Raw genomic sequence first — 13,481 nt, 5'->3', positions numbered from 1 at the left:
CATTTGTATGCACTCAAATGTGTTTCTATCTTCCATTTACAAACGTTGCTGTATTTGTTTTTACGTTGATTTGAAATATACAAATGATTTATGAACACATTCACCCTAGTTTGGGACAGAACAAATACATTCAAAATATATAATAGTTTTACGGCAACAAATGTGAAGTTTCGTATAAAAATATATCCTGGAATTGAAAGTTCATATGCATTTATATTGTTTTTAAAGGTCAAAACATAGGGTCCTGCTAGAGAATTTTAGGTTTTTGACGTACTTAATGTAATTTACCCTAACATTTCAAATAAATGTTTATTGTTATCTCCCTTTGGCCTTTAAACTTGTCATTTAAAGAAAAACCGTATATTTTGACGTAAGTTATACGCCTAAACTTAGTCATTGTAAAATTGTGTTTGTTTCCCTTTTTCCATTTAGTTCACATCTATTTTAAAATAGCGTATTCCACGATAAACGGAGTTTTCACGTATATTTGAACATACGAAATTGCAAACTTTGTTCGCAGGGGACACAGGTATATTCTAAATGATATACAATTAACCATTTTTCCTATCTTAGTAGAAAAAGAGTTTCTTTTCAAATAATTTGTCAATATGGCGTGCCGTGTTCAAATAGTATACGGGAACATGAGTTTTCTGAACGCATTTCTTCTTAAATGGATAAAGGTGATCAAAGTTTAATGACACAAGTTCAGTAATTTAGGTAAATGTATACTGTAGATTGTAATGCTGTTTTAATATTTCGGCATATTAAAATAACCCGATTATTTGATAACTAGATCGTTTTAGGGGTGATTATTTTTTTTTTCCATTAAGGGTTTTTGTTAATATTTGTAGGATTACCAAACATGATTTTGTTTGGTCTCATTGATAACTTAATTATTCTTTGTTAAAATGAATGATATGTGTCATACGAGTGGCATTAAAAATAATCTATCAAGAAAAGCAGTTTGAAAACTTTTACCTAGGAAAGCTCATTATGGCAAATGAAACCAGAACATTTCACGGTGTGATAAATTTGCCATGTTTAAAATCAACTGAAATAAATCGAAGGCGCCTAGAGCACGAATAAAAGATTGCCTCATTTGAGACGGACATTAATCCAGTCCTAAACAGTTTAAAAATGAGATTTATACTAGAATATACTACGGTTACAAAGTAACTGTGCAAAATCATAATAATTGTGGGTCACATGTTGAGTAAGCTCCCTATAGAAAAGCTCCTGTTTGGTTTGATAAAACCCGTCGTGCAGGGACGGGGATTCCTGTGCGAGTGTTGTTAATCTGCGTGCAACACCCTGTGCGCCAGCACCTTAAAGTATCACAACTATGGTGGTCTGGTACAAAGCAGCTAAATTTTACATACACCTTTTGGCTATAATCATTACGGCTTCAAAATGCATACACATTCGGCACTTCAAATATCAAACAATAAATGCACTACACTTGCAATACCAATAAACATGGGCATTCGGCTTATAAAATTTCATACACCTTTTTGACTCTAAATTATACATAGAAGCGTTACTCCATTTGGCTTTACATTTTTCTTTCTTAATTCAGAGGACTCACACTTTGGCTTTAACTTTTTGCTTTCTCAATCCTTTCCGCACACCAACATTCGCAATTTGATTTTCTTTACAAAAATGCTGCATCCTCTCTAACTTTGGTATCAAATTTTTAATTTCCAAATTTCACGCACGGGTTACGTCTTTTTGATTTAGTTTTGGCTGATAATTTTTCATTATTTATAATTTTTAATTATTTTTCTTTTGTTTATGTTAGGTTATCTTTTTTTGTTTTGTTTTTAAAAGTATTAATCATATACCAAAGCCCAGCAAAGGGCCGACCATGCAGACCTATTAAGGTATAGTCAGGTAGTTAAACTCCTCTCCGTCAGTTCGATAGAATGTCGATTATACAGATCTGTTTGTATTTGAGTATAGTTAGGTCGTTAAATTCCCTCAGTCCCAAGAAGACGGATAAAAAGCATAAAAAGGAATGAAAAGTATTGACTTATAAGTACCGAAAACGTTTGTGGTAAATTATTTTTACTTGGGGAGGGAGATGGGACAGGAATTTTCATGCTGAACGGATTTTTTTTGGCAAGCTTCCCGGGCCAGATTATGTTAATATAAGAAAATTTTAAATGTGGGACACTTTTTTGTAAGTCAAGGTGCTAGCCAACTGCGAAATTTCATTTCAGTCAAAATCAGGGCAAGAAATATTTTCATCTTAAAACCCAGCATCCTCCCCCACTCCTTCCCCCTGGAAATTGAACGGTCCGTGCCTGATACCTGATTTTTTTTAGTTAAAATACTACTTACATGTAACTATCCGACTGAAATGGTGAAACCGGTGAAGGGAGACAACCACAATTTATATTATGTCTTATAATTGTAAGCCTAAGCTACTTGCGTTAACGTACGTAGGTTTCGTTTTAAACTTAAAATTCTTTGCTTACCCCTACAAAATTGTGTACTACCCCTCCCTTCCCTTTGGTTCTTCCTAAGAATAACATTTAGCCACTATCAGTATTTATACTGGTAAAATTCCCAAGTTGTGTCTCTATGAGATTAAACATAAAGATCATATCTTGGAACCAGTCTGTATATAAAACAAAACATCTATGAATATCATACATCTCTTTAAAAGACGCATGGATTGTAAATCAGCTGTATTTACAAAGTGCAACATAAGCATTAATTGAGATTTTTTTTATTAGTCTTAAATAGAACTATAGGCCATAACATATACAACTAAAGAGTACCAAATGTGTTGTCCGACAACCCGGGACAAGAGATCATAAATTAAAAGTATCATAGACATATTCAACTACCAGTTACTGATGTCTGATGGACTAAAAAGGCAACAGTTTATGTTTGTCTAGACCCAGCTGTAAATTCCAGTCCGTAGTCAAAATCCTGTTTAAGTGTACTCACAATCACAGCATATTGTATTAAGTATTATCAAAATATGATAAAAAGGCATATATATGTAACACTCCCAAACGTGTCCATCCCCCAAAACGTGTCCGATAACTCCAAACGTGCCTATTTCGCCCAAACGTGTCCGATTTCACATCCCCCAAACGTGTCCGATTTCACATCCCCTAAACGTGTCCGATAATTGTTATTCGCCAAAAACGTGTCCACTTTAAACGCCAGAACGTCTCAAAACTTTTATCGCTAACATGTCTTCAGTGAAGTCAATAACGTTTACGGCAATTCAGTGATAGTGGACACGATTATAGACGTCGGGTTTTCGTTAAAAGATTCTAAAAAAGATCAAATTCTATCCAAGAACATCTGGAGTAAAGGTGTAATGATGCGTTTAGACAAATGTCCAAGCCTCAGTGAAAGATGAAATGACTAAAATAAACAGACACTGGATAGGTAAAAGAATGGCCCAATAAAAATGTATTTTTACTTGGAGTGAGTATTCATTTTTTTAAAAATTTAAAATGGAGGTACTTCGCACTTAAGAAATCAAAAACTTGTTCCCAGTGCTTCAACTATTCATTAAGTGGTCATTTATTAGGATTAGTTTGTTCAACGTCAGTTGTTAATATCTAACATGGATGCAAGTTAGTTTGCAACATATAAATTAATTCTTGACGGTTGAATGCTTAATGTCCAGTGGCATATATGTCATGCATATTTAGAGCGAACTTGAAAATTGCAATATATTAGTTTTTGTACAGTTACATTCATCGTATTACTAAGTGAATTATTTTGTACTAATATACTCCGTTACTGTAACTATCTTAATAATATATGAGAGTATAGCACAGCCTGCTTCCTACTGAAGTGGGGTCTGGGCTTTTGACGAATTACTGTCCCATTTTTACAACAACAAATTAAAACTAAGGTTCCTTTAATAATATCGATTGGATTTGTATTGAAACAACATATCAGATTACGAATCACTATAACGGTGGACTCGATTAAACGTTCATAAAAGGAAGACTTGACCTCATATGGACAAGTTTGAGGGATTGGACACGTTTGGGCTTTTTTTTTAATTAACACGATTGGGCGTTCATAAAAAGGACATATTTTGGCGCCCTTTAGCAACTAGACATGTTTTGGAGTACAGTGACGTCAAATGGACACGTTTGGGGAAATCAGACACTTTTGGGGGATGGAAACGTTTCTGAGTGTTACTTATATATATTTTGAATAATTTTTGTAATAGCTTTGAAACTTAAAAATATCATTTTCGAAATACAACCGTATACAAACTTTATTTTTTTGACATTTCCCCCTCTTGTTTGCGGTTGTCACAACGGAAAAGAGCTATACATATAATGTCGATATTTTTGAATTTCTGAAAGAAACTGTACCTCCTGTGTAAAATATTTGCTAATGATATAACGATTATAAATATTTTCACTGAAAAAAATGGAAGTCTTTGAGTAAGAAAATGTACGGAGTGTTTATTTTTCATTTGCTTGCCCTTGATCACTTATAGAACCTTAGGGTATTATCAGTCAAGTTGTCTGTCGTTCTTATGTGCTGCCATGATTTATAACAAACATTCATAAATTCTCCTTTGATAAATTTGGAAATTATTCAAAAACTAAGCTTCTAACTGAGGCGAAATTGACCTTAGATAGGTTTCGATATTCGTCTTGACGTTTTTATGTATTTTCACATCCTCGTCTGAGGTTAATCCAGAAACTCGCTCCGGACACAGCAAATAAGGAAAGTGTTTTTGTTGTTTTTTTTTGTTGTTGTGTTTTTGTAGATGGAAGCTTTTTCATTTATTAACAATCACCAAAATACAGAAAAAAATATGATATTAATGTCAATGAGACAAGTATCAACACTTATATGTTAGTTACTAATATGTGTTTGAAAATTAATACAAGCTTAAAAATAAAGCATGTTATAAAACTATTAAGGTATGACTATTTCGAAGGAATCAAATTATTTGTTTCCTAGATTTAATTCCACATCACTGTTCGCAATGGAACATCTACTGCGTGAAAGATTAATGATTTCAATCATGAACACCGATACACTCATATAATTCATTTAAGATTTGAAATTACTTAAATGTAAAATTGCAGTACTTGTTTGAATCAAGCGTATGTTAAAGTTTTTTCTGTATATATGCAAAATCTACCTTAAGTTTACAAACTTTTGTATCTTCTCAACTTCGAAAAAAAAATGTTTGACGACGCTTCATTTTATTTGTTTTGTTTTATCTATCAGATTTCAATTTATAACAGTAAACATGGTTTCAAATATAACAGCATTTACCAAATTTTAATTTAGCGTCTTCATCATGATATAATTTGTATAAATCATTTGACCAGAATTTGGAGCATTTGCAGTTTCTTTACATTTAACAGTGTAAATTCAAAATGTTATCTTTTGAAAAAATTATCCATTGAATTAAAAAACATACGTTGATGTTTTTTTTTATCATTTAAAAAATTCCGTACAGTTGCCTACAACATAGTTCAATGACATTCTTAATCATTTTTCCCAAAATTTACAAAACTTTCCCTTAAATAATGTGTAAAACTCAAAGTATGCAATCTAGGAAAATGTGAAAGTGAGTGGATATTGAAAAACTTTTTGAATGGAACAGCTTTGAAACAGAAATTATGCTTTTGCCCTATTTTTTTTGTTGTTGTTTGTTCGGTCGTAATTTTTGCAACAACAAGCCTCTGGTTAAACACCAAAACAAACACAGAACATACCTCTTGAATGCACTTAAAAAATGAAACAAATGCATTTGTGATTATTTATTGCCATCATTTAGCTATTTGATAACATATATTAAAAAAGTAAAATTACAAAAAAAACCGAACTCCGAGGTAAATTAAAAACGGAAAGTCCCTTTAAAAATGGCAAACTCAAAAGCTCAAACACATCAAACGGATGGAAAACACGTCATATTCCTGATTAGGTACAGGCATTTCTTAATGTCGAATATGGTAGTTTAAACCTGGTTTTATAGCTATAGTCCTTGGATGGTGTAAACTTCCCACTCCCACCATACACCATTACACCATTCACCATACACCATTACACCATACACCTTGTGCCATTACACCATACACGTTACACCTTTGCACTACACACCTTACACATTACACCATACACCATTCCCCATTCTATCTACACGATCTGAAATTACCCATAATGCAATTAAATTTCAAAGAAAGCGTGCGACTACAAAATTATTTATTTGATTTAAAAAACGAATTTTGATCACAATATTGTAAATTAATGTATAAGATCAAAATCTCCGTCGTCATGCCTATGATGGTTATTTAAACAATACAGATTAAATATATATACATGTATTTGTAAATGAAGTACGCATAAAACTTTGTTTGTAATGCAAATTTATCCGCGATCTGCCTATCTATAAATTAAAAACGATATTTGTTACAATGCTAATATTATCGGTTTTAACATGTAGCGTAAATCTTATAAACTTGGTTTTCAGATAAAATCGACAAACAATGCCAAAAATGAATAGTACTTAGATCAAATAAAATAATCATGATAATTGAAAATAATATTGGTGTACAGTTAATCATGCTTATTTCCAGCGTAATATTAATAATATTTCTTTTTTCTGCACCAATTAACAGTGCAAGTATGCATGTCCTTTTTTTATTCAAATAATTGAATCATCACAAAAAATCAGTAGTTTTCACATCTCAGACTGGCTCCAATATAACATTTTTTTTTTACTGTCTCAGGAACATATATATATACTATCTGTAGTTTTGATACTTCAGGATGACTGGTACATGTACAACATGTACAACAAAATTATTTTAAGCATCAACCAAAACTGCCCATATTTACACTTAATTATAAAATTGAAATGGAAATGGGGAAGGTGTCAATCTGTTAATTTATATAGGGTTAAAAAATTTGGAAATATTTGTGCCCTCTTTTTATTAAAAATATTGTCTCGCAACAAAATTTCAGTAATTTTCATACCTCAGGCTGACTCATATAACAAAACTATTTTAACGTATCAACCAAAACTGACCATGATATTTTCATTTTATTATATAGATCTATATAGCCGCATAGTAAATCAGCAATATTTTGATGTCAGGATGGATTGTATAAGACAAATGACAGCAACATTGCAATACAACATGTACAATGACAACAAAAATTTGTCCCCATCAATCTAGATTGCCAGCATGTCCTCTTTTTATTCAAAATATTGTCTCGCAACAAAATTTCAGTAGTTTTGATACCTCAGGTTGACTCGTATAACAAAATTATTTAAACGAATCATTTATGAAACCATTTATCGATTGTGTAACAAACATGAATAAGCATTAATAAAGATGCATGATAATTAATGACTCAGAATTATGTGTGACCAACTGCATTAATAATACTGATGAAAAATTACAAATATAAATTGTTCTAGGATTTTGTTTTTTTATTTTGTCATCACTTGGCGTCCGTCGTCGTCGTCCGTCTGTGTAAACTATTTCTAACATCTTCTCCTCTGAAACTACAGAACCAATTCCAACCAAACTTAAGCTGAATGATGCTTAGGGTATCTAGAATAAAGTTTGTGTTTTATTTACTGTTTCGTCAAATAACATGGCCGCCATGGCTTAAAATAGAACATAGGGGTAAAATGCAGTTTTTGGCTTATATAAAATGCATTTCTTTGATTTTGAAGATATATGGCAGATTTCAATGGAAGTTTTAAGCCATTCATCAATATATATTGAAAAGCAAAAATAATCATTGATGAAAGATTTAAGCAAAAAATTACAGGTGAGCGATTCCGAGGCTCTTGAGAGCCACTTGTTTAAGTGTTTTCAGGTTTAAATTATTTCTGATATGCATTTGCATTCAATTTGGGGTTTTTTTTACGAAAAAGAACATAAATTTAAGGAATATATTGTGAAAGGTGATAAAAAAGGGGGGAAGTAACTCAAACTATTTTGTCAAACATTTTTGAAATACACACATTATTTATGACATAAAGCAAAGGTTAATAAAAAATGTGTTTGACACCAAAGCAGTCAGATGAAGCCATGCATTTAATGGGTCACTTAATTTGACAGTTAAAGGTTTACACAGCTAGCTGAACTTCCTGTTCATAAAAGCATTACGAGTTTCAGTTTGACAGTATTTCAAAGTCAGAAAAATGCAGAGATTTCTGCTATAAAAACGGCAGGGTGTCCGAGAAACGCTCCAGCTTGTCTGGCATAACGGAGTAATCTCTGACTAAGCCTATGCAGGCTAAGGTCATAAATGACTAAAATTTCACATCAATAATAAATCGCATTCCGAACTATTTTGGAAGTCTTTAAACACATATATTTTTGTCATTGCCAGATATGTTTAACAATTTCTCATTAACAGACTGCTTGCAGAGTTGTTTGGTTTTATTTACAGTGCCAGTGGTACACTGGTACGCTGCAAGAAGTCTATTTTGACTCTTCCTTTCCCCAAAGTATTAAAGATGTAAATTCTGATTTTCTCCGAGTTCACATATGTGCCTTTCTATTAATTGTCGTCCGGCATATAAATAACTTAGAAAATTATCAGATCAATGATAGGCCAACGACAGACATCGTAAAACGCGTTGGTTTCTCAACGTATGAAATTGTAAACAAGTCATGACCACGTGGTTTTTTGTAATTGTACTGAACAGCTCGACCCTACAAAAATACCGCCTTAGATAATGCGGCCACTTGTTCATTCGCATGAACCCTGTTCCGATTAAATTAAAGAGTTTTTTTATATTTAAAAACTGCCCAGTAATAAATATTTGTATGCGACACCCTTGATTTATTTTTATAATACCGTTACGGGGACGGAGCAACTTCTTGCCGATATAATATGGGGCGAGATTGTCACCTCGACGTGAGCGTACGTGTACTTGATAAATACGTCACCAAAATGTGATTACGCTGATGGAAACCCGATGAAGATGTTTTCAAATAAGTGCATTACAAATTTAATTTAACATGTGTATATAATGATTATAAAATGATTTTTTTATGGTTTTTATTTGAGGCTGAGCAAAACAACATCAGAAAGTCTGAAAGCATATAAACTGAAAATATATTTATTTTTAACTTAGCAATGAATAATTGTTGTCACATAACAGGTATAACTTGTAAAAATTTAATTGAATTGTGTGAATGGTTCTTTGGTGAAAATAATAAGTCGCTAATTTTTATACGCCCGTTTACTGGACGTATTATTGTATACCATTGTCCGTCCGTCCGTCCGTCGTCAACATGTCGGAAAGTAACTCAAAACAGCTTTAACCAATTTGCATGAAACTTTGGTGAATTGTATATATCTATTGACGTGAGCTCCCTTTCGATTTTTATAAATTTTAGATTATACGTTTCCGAGTTATGGGGTTTTATTCTATAAAAAAGGGGGGATTTTCCAGTTTTTGGACAATAACTCAAAAACAATTTCACCAATTTGCTAGAAACTTTGGTGAATTTTTATATCTATTGATGTGAGCTCCCTTTCAATTTTTATGAAATTTAGATTTTACGTTTCCAAGTTATGAGGTTTTATTCATTACAAAACGGGGGATTTTCCAGTTTTCGGACAATAACTCAAAAATGCTTTGAGCAGTTTTCATGAAACTTTGGTGAATTGTTTATATCTATTAATGTAAGCTCCCTTTCCGTTTTTATAAATTTTAGATTTTACGCTTCTGAGTTATGAGGTTTTGTTCGTAAAAAAAGGGGTGATTTTCCAGTTTTCGAAAATAACAAAGTGCTTTGAGCAGTTTTCATGAAACTTTGGTGACTGGTTTATATCTATTAAAATAACTTCCCATCAGCTTTAGGTTTTTTTATAAATTCTGATATGACATTGAGAAGTTATTGAACTTTGTTCTTTGAAAAAGCGACGGGCGTATCATGAGCTCATGGCGCAGCTGTTTATTTATTTTCAGGGGATAAAAAGGGGGAGGGTTTTTGAATTAATTTGATTCCAAATGGCTTCCAATGTACTGTATAAACATACAATGTTATTTCTTTTAAATTTATTGCTTCAAAACGTCTTGAACAATTAATTCTTTGTGGATTTGTTTGATACTTTTAGGGGATTGAATGATTAAATGGAGCTGTCAATTTTGATATTAAACAGATTCCATGCAGATTCCAATTACCTTTATTCAGCAATACTAGTTGGAAGAACAGAGAGAGCAAATTTTATTACATAAAGAAGGAGAGTTTTACATGTATCCTTTTATATATCTGACACATAATTTTAATATTATAATATTGAATATTATAATATTTGAAACTGAACAGCGAGCATCATTAAGCCATGCTGAACAATCAATGAGTATCCAAATACAATTAAGACAATGAAATGCTTGAAGGTGTTAGTGAACATGGGGGAGGAGGGAGTGGAGGTGGGTACATTTTTTATTGGTAATTAAACAATATAAGCAGCGTGAACATGGGGGAGGAGGGAGTGGGGGGTGGGTACCATTTTTATTGGTAATTTAACAAAATAAGCAGCCATTAAAAATGGCCAACAAGTTTGCTACATGTAGTAGTACTTAAGTATATAATTTTGATGGAAGTTTAAGAATCATGAAATACAAGGCATTTGTTTTTAATGGGAACTTGACAGCCATTGAAATAAGCTATTAAACATGGCCACTACAGATACTCATTTATACTTATAACAATACATCTTGCTCCAATAAATTGATTAGCTAATGTAATTCATACCCCAATGTTCATATATACCTGACAGATTTAATACAAGGGCAATCATCTACCTTATAATGAGGAATATGGATCATTTAATCTAATAACAGAAAATATTTGCAAAAGAACAAATGTGTGCATTAAAAAAGGATTTTACTCATATTTTTATAATTTCTTATAGATTACATACAAGACATTATTGGTCCTGAACTAAGGACATTCTCATGATATTCACAGAATATACCAGGATTATCCCAGGGCCAACTCAATGAAAGCAAATCTGTAAATCCTGACATCAGGATAATTTCCTGAGACCAGGACCTGATGAAACCTAAGCACAGGATTATCACAGGATTCTTTACTATGATATTTATGGTCTGGATGGTATCTGGATATCCCTGGAATATCCTTGTTCCAATACCGTCCCATTTTTAACCCTATCTCAGGATGAGGATATCTCAAGATTGCCCTGGGATTTTTCTCAAGATAATCCTGAGATATCCTGGGGATATCTTGTGATATCCTGACCCATTTTCGCAAAATAAATATAAAGGTCAAATCCTGAATTCCCGCAAAAATAAAAGCCCCTTAAAGACCTTCTGCCCCTCATATTTGTATTATATTCCTACATTCAATATTCAAGAACACCTATTTCACATTCATGGTTATTCTAGAATATTCATGGATATTTCACATTCATAGTTGTTCTAGAATATTCATGGATATTTCACATTCATTCTTGTTCTAAAATATTAATGGAATAATTATTTCACATTCATGGTTATTCTAGAATATTCAACCATTCAATATTCATGGATATTTCACATTCATGGTTATTCTAGAATATTACATCATTCAATATTCACGGACATCTTATTTCACAGTAATGGTTATCCTAGAGACGTATTCCAGTATTCAATATTCATGGACATCCTTTTTCACGTTCACGAATATTCTGTAGATAAATATTCATGTTAATTCTTGGTTATTCAGTTCATGAAAGCAGGGTTTGTTTCATAAAACTATTCCACCTCATCATCCAACACTGTGACTGACATGACAGATTTCATTTGTACTTTATAATGAAAAGTATGAGAAGTTCTCTTCTAGAAAAGTAAACTGTTAGTATATTATGTCGGTTTGTTGATTTTGTTGGCGGCTAAATATCAAGTGGCAAATATTTCATTCCCGTTCACATAAGTATAATTTTTCGGACGTTCAAAATATCATTTATAATCCGTAAAGACAAATCTAACGAAATTGACGAGATTGTTCATAATTATACAACACCTTATGTACAATAACACTGTACAATTTTCCTTTGAACATCCGTTTTTTGGAAAACAGAATCGTAAGTCCAAGGCAAACAAAGGTGAATGACGATAAAATGTTTATAAAGAGACTGTCAAAAATGGGGAACGAAGCAACTTTAACATGTTTAAAAATGATGTTGATAACCCATGATATAAAAATACTGTTCCGATGCGTGGATAACCGTTCTATCCGCCTTCTAGTTTAAATAAAATCCTTTCTTTTATGATAACTGCATGTGATCACAAGTGTGTAATTTTAAAGCCATTGTTTAATGTAAATAAGAATATGAAAAAAAAAAGATTTTTTAATATGTGTATATAATATATTTAACATAGAGTCTAACGAGTAAAGTAATTTGCTTTACTGGGAAAAAAGAACAATAGGATTATTATTATTGTTTATGTTTACAATCCGAAAAATTAAAATAAAATGAACTTCAGTTTCAACCAATGAAATGTCGTATACCATTCATTCACACCATTCCCGATCGCACGTTACACAATCACACCATTCCTCATACACCATTACACCATTCCCCTTACACCATACACCATAGCACCATACAACTTCTACCATTGCACCATCTGTCATACACCATTACACCATACACGTTATTTTGGGAAGTCTACACCATCCAAGGGCTGTAGCTTAACCTCGCACGTGTATGACAAACGCATAGAATTCCATTATATTGACAACAATGTGTGAGCAAAACAAACTGACATAATAGGTAAAGTTTTTAAAAATCATGGGTACAGCAATCAACATTGTAGTATAAACTTAATCACTAATAAAACAAATAAGTAATTCAGCAAAGATCAAAATGGCATATAGACACTCTGTAGACAAAATACATAAGCAAAAATGGAAGACAAGAATATAAAATTGATCATAGCACAATAACACAATGTGGCGGGATGTGTAAGTACCGAGCCATGCCAAAAGTATATTACCAAAAAATGGACTAAACAGTAAAGGTTAAAATGTACAAGGACAATAAAAAAATCCCACTATAACACGTAATTAAGATGATAAATAACGTCAGTACCTAACATCTATACTTCAATATCATAATGCATTATTTGTGAAGTTGATCCGGAATATTTATCAACAAGGTATTGGTATCTTACAATCAACTATTTTTTTTTTGGAAAAAAAGGACGAGACGTTCTTTTGACATCACCTTGGGTCATCAAATATCTGCTCAGACACTGGTGACGTTTAATAAGGTCTGAGTAGCAGCTGCAAACTCTTGAATACTGAACGAGTTGAAAAATGTATATAATCTTTATTGATTATACATAGCATTTAATTTATATTATCAATGATACATTTTAATGAGATTGAACAGAATGGGCATGTGTCAAGGATTACACAAATAATCAACAATGCATGTTTGTTTAACTCACAACAACACATGTTGACTATTTTGTTCATTCGAGGTTT

At 32.2% G+C, this 13,481-nt stretch overlaps 1 protein-coding gene across 4 annotated transcripts in view; it reads right to left on the bottom strand.

The window, feature by feature from the left end:
* LOC127719308 (uncharacterized) overlaps positions 1 to 13,481 on the bottom strand; it is a 188,608-nt gene that overhangs the window by 156,372 nt on the left and 18,755 nt on the right. The window lies entirely within an intron of this gene.

This window comes from Mytilus californianus, unplaced genomic scaffold (genome assembly GCF_021869535.1).
Source record: "Mytilus californianus isolate M0D057914Y unplaced genomic scaffold, xbMytCali1.0.p SCAF_11, whole genome shotgun sequence".
Lineage (NCBI taxonomy): Eukaryota > Metazoa > Mollusca > Bivalvia > Mytilida > Mytilidae > Mytilus > Mytilus californianus.
The sequence above is the reverse complement of the archived record's forward strand: the minus strand, read 5'-3'. Positions and strand labels throughout refer to the sequence as shown.